General features: G+C 45.1%; 1 protein-coding gene across 1 annotated transcript in view; it reads left to right on the plus strand.

The window, feature by feature from the left end:
- The first annotated feature begins 932 nt into the window (after nt 1-932).
- Nucleotides 933-18,371, plus strand: part of ZNF45 (zinc finger protein 45) — a 70,227-nt gene continuing 52,788 nt past the window's right edge. The window contains exons 1-3 of the mRNA XM_053906451.1: nt 933-1,250; nt 16,998-17,151; nt 17,244-17,316. The gene's annotated coding sequence lies outside the window, so the exon portion shown is untranslated. The remainder of the gene's footprint in view (nt 1,251-16,997; nt 17,152-17,243; nt 17,317-18,371) is intronic.

An 18,371-nucleotide genomic window follows, 5' to 3' on the forward strand; every position in this document is an offset into this window, starting at 1 on the left:
TGATGGTTACCAGAGGCTGGGGGGGTGGGTGGGGTGGGAGAACTGGGGATATGCTGTTTGGAATATACAAACTTGGAAATAGTAGGTGAAGAAATCCTATAGAGCGAATGCACAGCATAGTGATTATAGTTAACAATAACTGTATTATAAACTTCAAAGTTGCTAAAAGATTAGATATTAATTGTTTTCATCACAAAAAAGAAATGACTAAGGGAGGTAACAAGTGTTAGCTAAGGCTAAGGTGGTAATCACATTACAATAGGTAAATGTATCAAATCAACATGTTTTACACCTTAAACTTATACAATATATATGTCAGTTACATTTCAATTAAATAGAGCAAAAATTATATATGATTCCTTAATTTGAATTCAAAGAGTTTTTAAAAAGACATTGTATAGGGTGGACCCTATTCTATATTTCCTCCAATTCCCTGCCAATGCAAGAAAAAATTCCTAACGTCTTTCCTAAAGCGAAGGTAAAGTGGAAAAGTTTGCTGCTTCTGTTTTATATCCTGTTGGATGGTTGCATCTCCTTTTTAATGGTTTCTTGGTCACAGGTGAATCCAGGCCCATGTAATAACGACTTGTTGAGTGCAGCTCAGGCGTCACTTTTCTGATCTCTGTTTTTACCTAACCCATAGCACTTTTTTGCAATTATTTTACTTTTGCAATTATTTTACTTTTGTTTCTCATATTTCCAACTATGTCACGTATTTTACTTTTGCAATTATTTTACTTTTGTTTCTCATATTTCCAACTATGTCACGTATGATAGGGAGGGGTGAGGGAAAAAATAGGCCAACAAAGTTCCACAAACACCGAAGAGCTTATTTAGACTTCACCTGCTAATTCAAAAGGAAATTGCAGGCAGGCGGGAAGCTCAGCCCTTCAGAGGATTCTGGGATGTGTAGTCCACACGCTTTCTGGGATTGGGACACTTCCGCTCCGGGAAAGCGCGGATGTCTTTGCTCCGCTCGAGAAATAAGAGCGTATAAAACAGTGCTCCGCATTTTCGGAGGCATTTCTGCGACCGGGGGTTAAGAATGAGAAGCCCTTTCCTTTCGTGGACTCTGGGAATTGGATTCAGGCTGTGGGTCTCGGAGCCGGCTTCTCAGTCTCACACGGAGGCGGGACAGGGCCTCCGGTTGCTCTCGGGGATGCTGGGAAATGTAGTCCAGGAGCTCCGCGTTGTTGGAGGTATTTCCGCTGCGGGAGGTTAAGATCGCGGCCTTCATTTCTCTCGGGGAGGTGAGTGATACCCGCGACCCCGCGACTTCTTTTAACTTTTGATCTGGTAGTGGAGTCAGCCGCGCCACGCCCTCGGGCCCGGGGGAGGAAAAGCCTCGGCCAACGGCAGAGAGCAAGGTTAAGGGACGGGGGCGGCCGCTTGCCTTCCCCTCCCCTCGCCCTAGCCTGTGCGTTTGGGGCGGTTCGCGAGTCCCCCCCCCCACCCCGGTCTGGAGGCGGACCTAGATCCGCAGGGTTTGAGGGTCTTCCAGCTCTCCGCTGCCCTGCCTGGCTCACCTTCTGCACGCTGTGTCACTTCCTAGAACTTAATCTTTCTGTGCCTCAGTTTGCTTTTTTTTTTTTTAAGAAAAAAAATTTTTTTAATGTTTATTTTTGAGACAGAGACAGAGCATGAACGGGGGAGGGGCAGACAGAGAGGGAGACACAGAATCGGAAGCAGGCTCCAGGCTCTGAGCCATCAGCCCAGAGCCCGATGCGGGGCTCGAACTCACGGACCGTGAGATCATGACCTGAGTTGAAGTCGGAGGCTCAACTGACTGAGCCACCCAGGCGCCCCTCAGTTTGCTTTTTTTGCAAACGGTGATATTACCAGCACCTACTTTACACATTTGTTTTGAGAATTAATGGTATAATACAAGTAACAGGTTTAGAGTTATTCAGCCGTGTGGCAAGGTGTTAGCTGTCAATATACACTCTGTGATAGTGATCAGGAAGGTATGTCTCTGGAAGCTTTTCGAAGTGGCCCTGGCCCTTCTTTCTGATCCGTATGGGAAAGGAGGCTGAGCCTGGACTACTTCTGACTCATTTAATAAAAAAGTGCGTCACCCCCGGATTATCTTCAGCGGTTTTAACAGGGCCACAGACAACATCATAGTATCTCGGCCTCCTTTCTTTCCGCTTTCTTGACTTCTAAAAGAGGGCTCCTGGCAGCAAAGCCCCACGGAGACGGAACTTAACATTCCTCTTCCTTTTCTGCGGTGGGAGAAGATACTTCATTCATTAACAAAATGTTTCCGTTACAAGGGTGCTCAGTTAAACAGTTGGGAAAAATCTATAGAATACGTACAGGGCACGAATAATGGTCATAATGATTAAACGTTGAGCGCTAAGTGTCATCCTAAGGGCTTTATAAAAATTAACACATACAGTTTCCACAAAGCCCTTATGAAGTGAATACTGTTATAACCTGTATTTTACAGCTGAGGAAATGGAGGCAGAGGAGCATAAGTTACTTATCATATGTCACACTGCTAGTAGGAACAGTGGGATTTGAGCGCAACGTGTGTGTTCCTTATGTCTGCGGATAGATATCCTTGGTCCCAAAGTGTAAAGTCCCCAAGTTGGAATTAGGACACAAAATAGAAATATATGCTACGTAAGTATTTAACTATAGGAAACTGCCTGCAGAAGAGTCATTCGGGATCAAGTTGTGGAGTTTCGTTGGACTTTTATTGCAGTGGAATTTGAAATCAGCATTTGTGAGTTTGGACTTCTTTATGAAATTTTGGAAGCATTCTCATTTAGTTTTATTTCAGAGAGTATTTCTAATTCATGTTCTCATTATGGGAGATATGCACACTCAAGGGCGCCTGGGTGGCTCAGCGTGTTAAGCTTCTGACTTTGGCTCCGGTCATGATCTCACAGTTGGTGAGTTCGAGCCCCACCTCAGGCTCTCTGCTGTCAGCACCCAGCCTGCTTTGGATCCTCTGTCTCCCTCTCTCTCTGCCCCTCCTCTGCTCATTCTCTGTCTCAAAATGAATAAATACATACATAAAGAAGATAGGCACACTTACTGTAGGGAATTCAGAAAATATAGAATATATAAAGCATTAAGAAGAACTCAAAAAAAACACCTCATAGTACTACAAAATAGACAGTGTTTAACATTTTAATGCACTTCTGTTTAGTAGTTTTTAATTGTGTATTTTATGAAACTGTTATCACCCTATTCATAGTTACTACCTTAAGTCTTTACTATGAAAATTTCCAAACATACCCAAAGTGTAATGTAATGAACTCCTGTGTAACCATCCCCCTGATTCAGTCCTTGCTAATTTTGTTGCTTCTCTGCTTCCCATGTACACATTTTGTTCTTCGTGAGTATTTAAAAAAATTTTTTTTAATGTTTATTTTTGAGAGACAGAGCAGGAGCAGGGGAGGGGCAGAGAGGGAGGGGGAGACAGAGTCAGAAGCAGGCTCCAGGCTCTGAGCTGTCAGCACAGAGCCTGATGGGGGGCCCAAACTCACAAACCACGAGAGATCATGAGCTGAGCCACCCAGGCGCCCCTCTCCTTGAGTATTTTATTTTATTTATTTATTTTAAAATATATAACTCTTGATTTATTTTCTGTCTCCTGTTGGCTGTAGGGACCACTGTTTCCTGGACCTCATCGTACTTTATTCAGAGTGCCTAGCATGAGGTGATCAGAGAAGACTTATTCAGTGAGTGTGATTCACATAGCATTCCAAAAGCGAGCCGCAGCCTGGGATTAGAGGACAAGATAGATAATCTGGGCAGTTGGGTGACTCAGTCACTTAAGCGTCCGACTTTGGCTCAGGTCATGATCTCACAGGTCATGAGTTCAAGCCCTGCATGGGGCTCCACGCTGTCAGCTTCGGATTCTGCCTCCCTCTCTCTCTGTGCCCCTCCCCCACTCATGCTCGCTAATGTTCTCAAAAATAAACGTTAAAAAAAAAAAAGAAAGATAATCTCTATCCACATTCATTGTCTTTTATCTCACTTGGGGTGGGCTATAGAAATCATCAGTGCAGAAGCTGATGTACAATTATGCATAATATGTCATGATCTAAAACAGATGTCCTTAGAAACAAATCGGTGTTGATGTTTCGGTTTTTGTTTGTTGCGTGGAGATCATTAGGGGGACGATTAGAATAGCTAACATTTGTTGGGCAGTTCTCATGACTTGGAGAATTTCTAACGCTTTACACGTGTTAAGTCACTTATTTTTCACTACAATGCCATCATTATTCGCATTTTAATGGTGAATAGACAGGCAGAGACAATTGAATAAATGACCTGGTGGCACAGTTGGCGGGAAGCAGAACCAGGGTCAAACTTCAGCAGCTAGGTTTGAAACCCAGCTCAAGCACTCCGTGACTGGATAACCTTGGGCACATTACTTAACTTCTGCGTGCCTCACTTTTCTAACCGGTCCAGTAGGGATAGCAGTACCTCCCTCCTAAGGCTTTTGTGAAAATTAAAAGAGCCATCTATGTGGGGTCCCTGGGTGGCTCAGTTGGTTGGGTGTCAGACTCTCGATTTCAGCTCAGATCATGATTCCAGGGTTGTGGGATCGAGCCCCGTGTTGGGCTCCACGCGGAGTATGAAGCCTGCTTGAGATTCTCTCTCTCTCCCCCTCTCCCCCTTTCCCCTGCTTGTTCTCTCTCATGCTCTTTCTCTCTAAAATTAAAAAAAAAAGGGGGGGCGCCTGGGTGGTTCAGTCAGTTGAGCATCTGACTTCGGCTCAGGTGATGATCTCACGGTTGAAGAGTTTGAGCCCCGCATCAGGCTTTGCGCTGCTAGCACGGAACCTGCTTCAGATTCTCTGTCTCCCGCTCTCCGTGCCCCTCCCCTGCTAATGCTTTCTCTCTCTCTCTAAATAAACATTAAAAAATTATTTTAGGGGCGCCTGGGTGGCTCGGTTGAGCGCCGCACTTCGGCTCAGGTCATGATCTCATGGTTTGTGGGTTCGAGCCCCGTGTGGGGCTCTGTGCTGACAGCTCGGAGCCTGGGGCCAGCTTCAGATTCTGTGTCTCCCTCTCTCTCTGCCCCTTCTAGGCTCGCACTCTGTCTCTCTCTCTCAAAAATAAACAGACATTAAAAATTTTTTTTTAATTATTTTAATTAAAGATTTAAAAGAGCTATGCTACGTAAAGTGCTTGAAATAGTGCTTGGCATGTTGTAAATCCTCCATGTGTTACAGACTGAAGTTATCTTACCATTATAGATGACTTTACAACATGGAGAATGCAGCCAGTTATTGAAAGGGCAAAAGGAGATTTTAAGGTATTCGTTTTTTTCATGCACCTTCTGCTTTCACTACTTCGGTTCTGTCATTCAGCTGAACAGAAATGGTTAGTTTCTGTAATAACCACTGGTTAAACTTGCAACTGACACGAATCTGCTGTCTTTTGAACCCAGAGAGTCCCTGGGAGATGGTTATATGGGCTCTGTTGCTTTAAAAAGGTTTAAGTCTGCACTATCCAATATGGCAGCCGTCAGGCACATGTGACAGTTGAGCACTAGAAATATGTCTGGTGCTGAGATGTGCTGTAACCATAAATGTAACTATAAAATGGCTCAGGAATTTTTATAGCAATTGCAGATTCAAGTGGTAATATTTTGGGTATATTGGGTTAAATAAAACATATTGTTTAAATTGAGCCCATTTGGGGGCACCTGGGTGGCTCAGTCAATTGAGCGTCCGACTTCAGCTCAGGTCATGATCTCGCGGTCTGTGAGTTCGAGCCCCGTGTCGGGCTCTGTGCTGAAAGCTTGGAGCCTGGAGCCTGCTTTGGATTCTGGGTCTCCTTCTCTCTCTGCCCCTCCCCCACTCGCGCTCTGTCTCTGTCTCAGAAATCAATAAACATTAAAAAAAAATTAAATAAATAAATTAAGCCCATTTGCTTCTTACATTTTTTTAACATGGCTACTAGAAACATTTAAATTACACGTGGGGGCACCCGGGTGGCTCAGTCGGTTAAGCTTCTGACTCTTGATTTGAAGAGTCATGATCCCACAGTTTGTGAGTTCAGGCCCGCATCGGGCTCTGCGCTGACAGTGTGCAGCATGCTTGGGATTCTGCCTCCCTCTCTCTCTGCCTCTCCCCTGTTCTCTCTCTCTCTTCTCTCTCTCTCTCTCTCTCTCTCTCTCTGTCTCTCTCTCAAAAATAAATAAATAAATATTTTAAAAATAAAAAAATAAATTACACGTGGAGCTTGGATTACGTTTCTATTGGGCGGCGCTGATTTCAATAGAACCTCCATTTTCACTCTGGGGATCTGCCTGCAGGGGCATCTTACAACGGAGAGAAGCAGGGATTTGGGAAAGCAGGAGGCCTGGGTGCCAGCTCTCACCCTGCCCTTGACTTTCTGGGTGCCCTTGGGCAGTACAGAGAACTCCATGAGAGGCAGAATAGAATAACACAGTGGTTCTCAAACTTTGGTCATAGCAAAATCACGTTAGGGAACTCGATGCTGTTCTGCTCACTCCCTGTTTACGCTGTGTAGGAAGGAGAGTCCTTGTCCTATGTAGGGTGAGATGCTGAATGGGTGACACGTGACAGCGGGGAGGCGAGATGGGCAGCAGCTTACCCGCAGCCTTGTGGGGAGGACACTGTGTGTCCTACAGGGCCATCCAGGGGCCGGCACTCAGGAACAGAGCGAACCAGCAGGGGCCAGGGAGGTGGGTTTTGTAGTGACGAGGTACGGTGACCCTGGGCTCCTGCAGGAAGGTGTGGCCAGCCTGTCTGGCAGGGAGGTGAGACCTGTTAGGTTGATGACTGAGTAGTGTGCAGCTGGTCCGGTTAGTAGGGGGAATTGTGTCAGGTCTTAAGTTATAAAGGTGATTGAGTGGCAACATGGAGAGGTCGATGCCATTGAGAAAGAAGGTTTTTAATTCAGTTCCGCCAGAAACGAGAGACACAGCCTGCCACACAGGACCACATGAAGCCTGTCACACGCAGGGTCGGGAAGCAGAGAGGGCCTGGGCTCTGCCTTTATGACGATCGTGACAGGAAGTAACTCAGTGGAGACACCCACCTGGGGTACTAGTGAAAATAGCCTGGGCTCAGTGGTTGGGGGAATTCTATGACTCCTGCGTGCCCTCAGGAAGGTGGCTTTGGTTGACAGGCTGGCCTTGCGATTCAGCAGACTTATGCAGAGGTTAGGAATACCAGATGTCAAATAGCCAGTATAGAACCTAAAACCCTGGCTGATACATAGGGGGAGTAGCTGGGGTGGGAGCCTTTCCCCCCAGGGTCAGGGCTGTATCTGGAGACAGCAGAGGAACTCCTGGCTAGGCCTTTGGGCCCCAGGAAGCTCAAAGATGTCCAGGCAGCACCTGGAATTTCAGGCCCTACAATTCAGTTGCACCCTGGAGTTTGAGAACCACTACACAAATAGGACAAGGGCCTGGGCCTAGGCGACCTGCTGCCTGGGTTCTTTAGTGCCTGGTTCAGTGTCCTGACTGGCCAATGAAACTGTGGCCTGGGACAATGGGAGGGGTGTAGAAATGCACTTGTCAGCCGCCCATGCCAGACCCGAGTTGATTAGTTGTGGCTGAGGCCTGAACCTTTTTGTTTGTTTGTTTTAAAGTTCCTTCTGAGTCTACTATGCTGCCTGAGTTGAGAATCAAGGTCTTAGTAGTAGATGAGGCTCTGGGTGAAAATCTTGACCCTTCCGTAGGGCACTGGTTAATCATGAGCCAAGCTACTTCTCTGTGCTCCATGTTCTTTATCTGTGAAATGGGGATCATCATTGTCTCAATTTCTAGATTTGTGAAGATCAAATGACGTAGTGCATGTAAAGCATTCATGTAAGTAGCGCCTTGGTAGGTAGTAGGTCAGTTGCTGTGTCAGTTGCTGGAACTATTACTGGGAGTATTTTTATGAATGGTGTGGGGTTTCCTTATGGGTAAAATTAGGTGCTTAGAGTTGCTCTTGGAGTGCTTTCTGATCTTAACAAATTCTAATCTTGTTGTTAGAACCCTAGAGAAAGAGAAGTTTGCAATTTGTGTTTACTTCCTTTAACTTTTTTGCTCTTAGGCAACAGGGCAGTCTGTTGTAGTTAGTAGAAAAGGTGGAGGTGAAAACCTCGAGTCCTGAATCTGATGGAAAATATCTGGAGGGCTGGGTTTGTTTGTTTTGTTTGTTTTTTGTTTTTTTAAATGTTTTATTTATTTTTGAGAGAGAGACACAGAGTGCAAGGTCGGGGGGATGCAGAGAGAGAGGGACACACAGAATCCAAAGCAGGCTCCAGGCTCTGAGCCGTCAGCCCAGAGCTCCACGCGGGGTCAAATTCACGAACGGAACCGTGAGATCATGACCTGAGCCAAAGCCGGACGCTTAACTGACTGAGTCACCCAGGCACCCCTGGAAGGCGGTTTTTGACTGATACTACTCAAATAGTGACCCAGAAACCAACGGCATCAGCATCACCTGGGATATTGCTAAAAATGTAGATTCTCAGTCCAAATCCGTGATCTCCTGATTTAGAATTTCTGGGGTGAGACACAAGTACCTGTGCCTTCCCAGAGTCCCCCAGGTGATTCATGGGACATTAAAATCTGAGAGGCACTGGTAGAGAGAACAGACTTGTGGCTTTTTAATGAAAACAATTTTGTTTCTCTCTGGCTGAATTCCGCATCCTTCAGATACCAGATAGCCACATGGCTCTCTCTCTCTCATGATTCAAGTCTCTGCTCAAATGTGGGAGAAGCCTCCATGACAGAAACTTATTCTGTAACGGCCCCTCCTTTCATCTCTTCTTCTCTCTCTTTTAAAATGATCATATGGTTTTTATTGATTGATTTTCAAATATCGAACCACCCGTGTAACAGGAATAAATGCCACTTGATCGTGGTGAATGACTTTTTAAATGTATTGTTGGATTTGGTTTGCTGATATATGCTGAGGATTTTTTGCATCTGTGTTCATCAGAGAGATTGGCCTGTAGTTCTCTCTTTTTTTGCGATGTCTTTGTCTGGTTTTGGTATTGGGGTAATGCTGTCCTAATAGAATAAATTTGGAAGTTTTCCTTCCTTTTCTGTTTTTTTGTTTGTTTGTTTTTTGTTTTTGGAGTAGTTTGAGAAGAAGAAGTATTAACTCTTCTTTAGATGTTTAGTAGAATTCAGGGTGCCTGAGTGGCTCAGTTGGCTAGGCATTTGACTCTCGGTTTCAGCTCAGGTCTTGACCTCACGGTTTGTGGGTTCAAGCCCTGTGTCAGGCTCTGCCGACGGCATGGAGCCTGCATAAGATTATTTCTTTCCTTCTCTCTCTGCCCCTCCCACACTCTCTCCCAAAAATAAACATTAAAAAAAAAAATGTTTAGTAGAATTCACCTGTGAAGCCCTCTAGTCCTGAACTTTTGTTTTTTGAGAGTTGGTTACTGATTCAATTTCTTTGCTGGTGATAGGTTTGTTCAAATGTTCTGTTTCTTCCTGTTTCAGTTTTGGTAGGTGATATGTTTCTAGGGGTTTGTCTATTTCTTCTGGGTTGTTCAATTTGTTGGCATATAGTTTTTCATAATATTCTCATATAATTGTTCATATTTCTGTGGTTTTGGCTATTTCTCCTATGTCATTTGTGATTTTATTTGAGTCCTTTCCCCCACTTTTTTCTTTATAAGTCTGCTAGACATTTATCAATTTTATTGATTTTTTTCCAAAGAACCAGCTACTGGTTTTATTGATCAGTTGTTTTCTTTTTCTATCATTTAGTTCTACTCTGATCTTTAATATTTCCTTTCTTCTGCTGGTTTTAGGTTTTATTTGTTGTTCTGTTTCTAGCTCCATTAGATGTAGATCTAAGTTGTTTGAGATTTTTCTTGCTTCTTTTTTAAAAAAATTATATATATTTTTTTACCATTTATTAATTTTTTGATAGAGACAGAGAGTGAGTGGGGGAGGGGTAGAGAGAGAGGGAGACAGAATCTGAAGCAAGCTCCAGGCTCTGAACTGAGAGCACAAAGCCCGATTCGGGGCTCGAACTCACGGACCGTGACATCATGCATGACCTGAGCTGAAGTCGGAAGCTTAACCGACTGAGCCACCCAGGTGCCCCAGAGATTTTTCTTGCCTCTTGAGGTAGGCCTGTATTTCTTTAAGCTTCCCTCTTGGGGGCGCCTGAGTGGCTCAGTCGGTTTAGTGTCCGACTTCGGCTTACGTCATGATCTCAGGTTTCATGGGTGCAAGCAAGCCCAATGTCGGGCTCTGTGCTGAAAGCTCAGCCTGGAGCCTGGTTGGGATTCTATGTCTCCCTCTCTCTCTGCCCCTCCCCTGCTCACGCTCTGTCTCTCTCTCTCTCTCAGAAATAAATAAACATTAAAAAAAAATTAAAAAAAAAAAGACTTTTAAACTTCCTCTTGAACTGCTTTTGCTGCATCCCAAAGGTTCTGAACAGTCGTGTTTCCATTTTCATTTGTTTCCATGTACTTTTGGATTTCTTCTTTTATTTCCTGTTTGACCCGTTCATTGTTCAGTAGCATGTTATTTAACCTCCCATGTATTTGTGGTCTTTCCAGGTTTTTCCTTGTGGTTGACTTCTGGTTTCATAGAGTTGTGGTCAGAAAGATGCATGGTATGACCTACTGAATTTATTAAGGTTTGTTTTGTGGCCTTAAATCTGATCTCTTCTGGAGAATGTCCCACGTGCACTTGAAAAGAATGTGTATTCTGCTGTTTTAGGATAGAATGTTTTGAATATATCTGTTAAATCCATCTGTTCCAGTGTGTCATTCAATGCTATTGTATCCTTGTTGATTTTCTGTTGGGATGATCTATTCATTGATGTAAGGAGGGTGTTCAAGTCCCCTAGTATTATTGTATTATTACGGATTAGTGCCTTTATGTTTGCTAATAACTGTTTTAGGTATTTAGGTACTTTCATATTGGGTGCATAAATATTTACGATTGTTATATTTTCTTGTTGGATTATCCCCTTTATTATTATATAGTATCCTCCTTTGTCCCTTGTTACAGTCTTTGTTTTAAAAGCCATTTTGTATTTAGGGTATTGCAATTCCAGTTTTCTTTTTTTTTTTTTTTTTTTAATTTTTTTTTCAACGTTTTTTATTTATTTTTGGGACAGAGAGAGACAGAGCATGAACGGGGGAGGGGCAGAGAGAGAGGGAGACACAGAATCGGAAACAGGCTCCAGGCTCCGAGCCATCAGCCCAGAGCCTGACGCGGGGCTCGAACTCACAGACCGCGAGATCGTGACCTGGCTGAAGTCGGACGCTTAACCGACTGCGCCACCCAGGCGCCCCTCCAGTTTTCTTTTGACATCCATTTGCATGATAAAGGTTTCTCCATCCCCTCACTTTTTAAAACATTAATTAATTAATTATTTTTATTTTTTAAGTAAGCTTCATGCCCAGCATGGAGTCCAACACAGGACTTGAACTCATGACCCTGAGATCAACACCTGAGCTGAGATAGTCAGACATTTAACCAACTGAGCCACCCAGGGGCTCCACCATCCCCTCACTTTCAGTCTGCAGGTGTCCCCTCACTTTCAGTGTTTAGGTGTCGGTCTCCTGTAAGCAGCATATAAACGGGTCTTATTTTTTTTAACTTTTCTGTCACCCTGTGTCTTTTGATTGGAGCATTTAGTCCATTTGCATTCAGAGTAAATATATATTTATTGCCATTTTATTTTTTTTATTTTTTTATTTTTTTTTATTTTATTTTTGGGACAGAGAGAGACAGAGCATGAACGGGGGAGGGTCAGAGAGAGAGGGAGACACAGAATCGGAAACAGGCTCCAGGCTCCGAGCCATCAGCCCAGAGCCTGACGCGGGGCTCGAACTCACGGACCGCGAGATCGTGACCTGGCTGAAGTCGGACGCTTAACCGACTGCGCCACCCAGGCGCCCCTGTTGCCATTTTATTACCTGTTTTGTTATTGTTCTTTAAGGTTTTCTCTGATCCTTTCTTGTCTTTCTCCCTTTTGTGGTTTGGTCATTTTCTTTAGTGCTGTATTTGGATTTCTCTGTCTTTATTCTTTGCATATTTATTAGTGGTTTTTCATTTGTGGTTACCATTAGGTTTGTATATGATCTCTTTTGCATATAGCAGTCTGTATTAAGTCGATGGCCTTTTATGTTTGAACCCGTTCTTTTCTCCTCTCCTCCCCACATTTTAGGTCTGTGGTGTCATGTTTTACATCCTTTTCTTTTGTGAGCTCCTTTTTTTACCTTTATTTTACAGAAGTAGTCAATTTTCACTGCTTTTGTGTTCCTACCTTCTTACTGTCACTTTTGGTACTTCCTTTCCACTCAGAGAGTCCCCTTTAGTGTTTCTTGCAGGGCTGGTTTAGTGCTCATGAACTTCTTTAGTGTTTGTCTGGAAACCTCCTTATCTCTCCTCCTGTCCTTTTTTTTTTTTTAAAGAGAGAGAGAGTATGTGGATGGGGGAGGGACAGAAAGAGAGGGAGAGAGAGAATCTTAAGCAGGTTCAGTCCCCTGCGGTGGGCTCCACGACCCTGAGATCATGACCTGAACCAAAATCCAGAGTTGGACGCTCCACCGACTGAGCCACCTAGGTGTCCCTCTCCTTCTATTCTGAATGACAACCTTGCTAGATAGAATATTCTTGGCTGTAGGTTTTCTCCAGTCAGCATGTTGAATATAGAACGTCACTCCCTTCTGGCTTGGAAAGTTTTGTTTTGTTTTGTTTTGTTTTCTTTTTTCTTTTCTTTTTTCTTTTCTTTTCTCGTCTTCCTTTTCTTTTCTTTTTTAAACTTTTAACGTTTATTTATTTTTGAGACAGAGACAGAGCATGAACGAGGGAGGGGCAGAGAGAGAGGGAGACACAGAATCCGAAGTAGGCTCCAGGCTCCGAGCCGCCAGCACAGAGCCCGACGTGGGGCTCGAACTCACGGACCGTGAGATCATGACCTGAGCCGAAGTCAGACGCTCAACCGGCTGAGCCACCCAGGTGCCCCTCTTTTCTTTTTTTAAAGTTTATTTATTTTGAGAGAGAGAAAGAGAGAGACAGAATCCGAAGCAGAGTCCACGAGGTCAGTGGAGAGCCCGACACGGGGCTTTGACCCACAAACTGTGAGATCATGACCTGAGCTGAGATCGAGAGTCAGATGCTTAACCAACTGAGCCACTCAGGTGCCCCGGGCTTGGAAAATTTCTGCTGAAAATCCCTTGATAGCCTTATGGGGTTTCCCTTGTTCATAACGGTCTTCTTTTGTCCTGCTGCTTAAAAATTTTTTTTTAAATTTTGTATGTTTTGCCATTTTAGTTACAACATGTCTTGGTATGGATCTGCTCTTGTTGATTTTGTTGGGCATTCTCTGTGCCTCCTGGTTCTGGATATCTGTTTCCTTCCCCAGATGAGGGAAGTTTTCAGCTATTATCTCTTCAAATAAATTTTCGGCCCCCTTTTCTCTTCTTCTGGAACGCCTATAATGCAAATGTTGCTAATGTGTGACAAAGTCGTAGAGTTCCCTAAGTGTATTCTTGTTTTGCATGATTCTTTTTTCTCTCTTTTGTTCAGCTTGATTGCTTTCCATTACTCTTTTAGGTCATTAATTCGTTGCTCTGCTTCTTCCAGCCTGCTCTTCCTTCCATTAAGCGTGTTTCTCATTTCATTCATTGAGCCCTTAATCTCCATGTTATTCTTTATCTCTGTGATAATGGTCTTACTGAAGTCTTTCACTCTTTTCTCAAGTCCAGTGAGTATCTTTATGATCATTACTGTAAATTCTCTATTAGGCATGTTACTTGAATCTGTGTCACTTCTATCGCTGGCCATGGGCTTGTTCTGGTCTTTCGTTTGGAACAGATTCCTCCGTGTTCTCATTTTGTCTGAGTCTCTGCGCCTGTTTCTCGGTGTTAGGAAAGTCAGCTACGTCTCCTGTCGTTGATGGTTATGGGCTCACGAAGAAGAGGTCCTCCAGTTCCTGCAACGTAGTGTCCTCTGTTTTCCCAGGGCCTGGTGCTTCCGGAGTGTCTCCAGTGTGTGCTGTGTGCACTCTGCTTGGTTTAAGCAAGAGCTTAAATTTAAAGAGTGTCAGTGCTGCTCTGGTTCCTGCAGGTGGCTCTGTGTTTATGCTAAGGGGCGGGGGATGAAAATGGCACCTGCCAGCTTCTTTGTTCCGGGAGGGCCTCTCTGTGAATGCTGCCTCTCTGGAACACACTCCGAGATGAGCTAATAACCTCCCCACTGTGTGTGCCCCAGGCGCGCTTCAGATTGCTGTTGCCACGTTGTGTGTCTGTGGTCTGGTTCTGTGCTGCCTTCTCTCCGAGAGCAGTCCCGGTGTCTCCCGGCTGTCCCCAAGCCAAGCCTGCTGACCTTTAATACTCCAGGCTTTCAGGGCGCCTGGGTGGCTCAGTCAGTTAGGCATCCGACTTTGGCTCAGGTCGTGATCTTGTGGTTCATGGGTCCGGGCCCCCGTGGGGCTCTGTGCCGACAGCTCAGAGCCTGCAGCCTGCTTCGGGTTCTGTGTCTCCCTCTGTCTGCCCCTCCCATGCTTACTCACCATCTCTGTGTGTGTGTTTCTCTGTATCAAAAGCAAATAAACACTGAAATGAAACAAAACAAAAAAAAAACCCCACCAGGCTTTCAGCCTCGCTGGTTGCAAGAACTCACGAAATTCAGCTTCTCTTTCTTTCCAAGCCCACGGCTCTGGGGATTCATTGTCCCTGTGTGCTCCCCTGCGTGCCAGTCTGTCCCTCGCCTTCTGTGCAACTGTGGCTCCCCCTTCACCGCTGAGGCCATCATCTGTTTCTCTCCAAAACTGCATCTCCACGCTTCCTAACGTCTTCAGCCGGGCTTCTCCTCCACCCTTAGTGGAGTTTGTGCTACCATTGTTCAGGTTGATTTCTGGGGTATTTACGATGGTTTCGTAGTTACCTAGTTGTGTTCGTGGGAGGAGGCGAGCTTAGGGTCCTCCTACTCCGCCCCCATCTCCCCCTCTCCAAGAAGGAGGTGATTCTTGACGTGGCTCTCCTAACAGTGCTCTCTGGCCCCAGCCACTTCCCCCTCGAGTCTCTCTGCTGAAAGAGTAATCTGTTTCCAACACAGAAGGAATCTTTTTACCCTCCCTTCCTCAAGGCCTTTGCTGCTTTCCTGCTGAAATGCAGATAAAACTGGGACGCACCTCACCAGAGTTTGTTTTTTTATGTTTACTTTTGAGAGACAGAGGCAGAGTGTGAGCAGGGGAGGGGCAGTGAGCGAGGGAGACCCAGAATCCGAAGCAGGCTCCAGGCTCTGAGCCGTCAGCACGGGACTTGAACCCACAAACCGTGAGATCATGACCTGAGCCGAAGACAGACGTCTAACTGAGCCACCGAGGCGCCCCACATCACCATAATTTGAATCCTGCTTACCTGCTTATCTGTTGCTGCCTCTTGTTTGTATTCACTCCCATCATAACATATGTTCTCATGAGGTTTTCTAGCGATTCTGCTTCTTTTGGGCTAACAGAACTCCATCGTCCCCCACAGCTCAGCTAAAGCCATGTTTATGTAGGACCTGCTGTGTGGGCTGTGGGGCACCAGACCCTGTGCCCTACTCTGCCCTGTGGCAGTGTGTGATCACCAGACCGTGAGCCAGTTGGCACTGGGTAATTGTCTTCCTTTCAGGGAGGTTTCCCTGAGTGTTCAGTGAATTAATAAACTCAGTTATTTAATGAAGAGTTTATAAATTAGCCTGTCTAATGCTTAACTATGTAGGCAGTGGGTTGGTGGTTCTGAATATTTTGATGGACACATTCTGTGGATTTTGTATCAGAAGTTCATGTAGGCACTGACTGTGAAGAGCAGACATCACCTTCTAAGATGGCATTTAAGAAAATTCAGAGGCTCTTTTCCTTCCACAGATGACCTTGGTCTTGCAAATATCGTGAAAGAGCCGGAGGAAAGAGTTAGAAATAAAACCCCCACTCTCCAAATCCTCCCAACTGGGATCAGCCTCAAAATTTTACAACTCAAAAAAAAAAAAAAATCTTAGACCAATGAGTCTTGTCTTCCGTGTGCCTCCGCCTGTCTGCCTGGTGGCAGGTTCATTCGTCAAGACACTGACGCTGACTGCTGAGTGACTCCTGAGCAGTTTCTGTTACAAGCGCTGTTTCAGGTGCGTGAGCTGTAAAGCTGGGTAGGTGTTAATGACGAGGTTGATTTACCGATTATGTTCCTCCCCCCAGTAGGTGATGGAAAGATCTCCCCACGGAGCCCTCTTAACGAACAGAAGTTGTTGGGCAAGCAGTCAGAACCAAGTGAATCACAAATCCCGAAAGGGTATTTCTTCCAAGATTAGGAAGTTTTCCACTGCCCTTTCCCATACTAGCGTTCTTGTATCTAAAGATGGAGCAGTCACTAATAGTAATTAATAAATTGTCCAGCAGTGAACCAGTAATAATCCGTTAACCTGAGTACTTTCAGCTTCCACCCTCCCCAGAATCAGAATCCTACCCTGAGAGCTACAAGGAGAACTTGAATTCAGGCCACCAGTGTGGTTGGGTGGGTCGTTCACTGCCGGGGGGGGGGCTCTCGCCTGGAAGGGGAGTGGTCTCTGGAATCTAGCCCACGCACTGCTCAGCAAACAGTGCTCAGCTGCATCCACCCTGAGGAAAGGGGTGGGGGGGGGGGTCCTTGACGGTTCCATGTAAAGCGGCTATATGGGTAACCCGTATTGAATGTTTTAGCTGCAGACTCTGTTTCAAATGTTTGATGGATAGTCACGTAGGCTGAGTGCCCTTCCCCTGAGGTTGGTAGTATTATTGTTGTCATCATCATTATTGTTTCCAATTTATAGATTGGAATTTGAGGCACAAAGTAGTAGCAAGTTGGGGATGCCACTGTTCCCGTCCTGATCGTCTGATTCCAGAGCCTACGCCCTTCACGACTCTGTTCTCTTCTCCCTCAACTAGATCCTGTGGCTTCAGAGTCCTCCCCCTGTTTCTGTGTCTATCATCCCCAGCTCTCAGGCTCTCGTGTCCCTTTCTGTGAGACCTTAGAGTCCCGTCTGCTTGTTTTTGTCTTTACAAACCACAGAGGGACAAGACCTAGAATGCTGGTTCTGGGGTGAGAGCTGGATTCCGATTCCGCCCCTGCATCTTGACCTTACCAAGCCTCAGCTTCCTCGTCTGTTAAATAGGAGCGACTGTCCTCATCATCAGCGTTGATTGAGAACTTCCTAAAATGCCAGGTACAAAGCCAAGGGCATTGCGTGGATCTGCTTATTTATTCTCCCACAATACTCCTATGACTGAAATTCTGTTTTTATCTCCTTGTTAATAGCTGAGGATGGGCTCAGACGTGTAGGTGATTGGACCACAGTCACACGACTTGTACAAGAGTAGCTTCCTCACAGGTACGTGGGTGGCACCTCGGTGAAACTGCGCGTACCAAGCGCTCTGCCAGGTCCCTGACGTGTACTCGGCGCCTATGTAATGTCACACATTGCCATTTTTGTTGTTTCTAACCATTTTCTACGATTACTGTAGCTTGTGAGTTCGAATGACCTATTGATTGCCTAACTTACAGTTAAACGAATCTTGCAGGGTCATAGGCTTTTATTAATTTGTCTTCCATCTTCATGATAGTTTATACATATATATGTGTGTGTGTGTATATATTTTAATTAATTTATTTATCTTAAGAGGGGGAGAATGTGAGCAGGGGAGGGGCAGAGAGAGAAGGAGAGAGAGAGAACCCCAAGCAGGCTCCAAGCGGTCAGCACAGAGCTCGACACGGGGCTCGAACCCGCGAACGTGAGCTCACGACCTGAGTCGAAACCAAGAATGGGACGCTTAACTGACTGAGCTGCACAGACGCCCCTTGATATGGAGTCCTTTTTAAGGCCCTACTGTGAAACAGAGTAAACTTTACAAGATCTCATATCTTTCAAAAACCAGTCGTCCATAAAAAACCAGTTTTGTCCATGCAGACAAAACAGTTGTCTGCATAGTCAAATTCACAGAGAGAAAGTAGAATAGTGGTGACCAAGGGTAGAGGGGAGGGGTGATGGGGAGCTGCTGTTTAATGGATACAGAGGTTTAGTGGAGGGTGGTGAAAAAATTCTTGAGTTGGATGGTGGTGCTGGTTCACAACAAGAGGAATGCATGTAATGAACTGTACAGTACTTTAAAATGGTTGAAAATGGTAAATTTGGTGTTATGTATATTTTACACAGGGAAAAAAGTCATCCACGTAATCTTAAATATTATTGCAAAGACATCGTGTTATTTTTATTATTTTTTTTTTTAATTTTTTTTTAACGTTTATTTTTGAGACAGAGAGAGACAGAGCATGAACAGGGGAGGGGCAGAGAGAGAGGGAGACGCAGAATCTGAAACAGGCTCCAGGCTCTGAGCTGTCAGCACAGAGCCTGACGCGGGGCTCGAACTCACGGACCGCGAGATCACG

This window comes from Panthera pardus, unplaced genomic scaffold (assembly GCF_024362965.1).
Source record: "Panthera pardus isolate Hobbes unplaced genomic scaffold, ASM2436296v1 HiC_scaffold_18, whole genome shotgun sequence".
NCBI classification, from domain to species: Eukaryota; Metazoa; Chordata; class Mammalia; order Carnivora; family Felidae; genus Panthera; species Panthera pardus.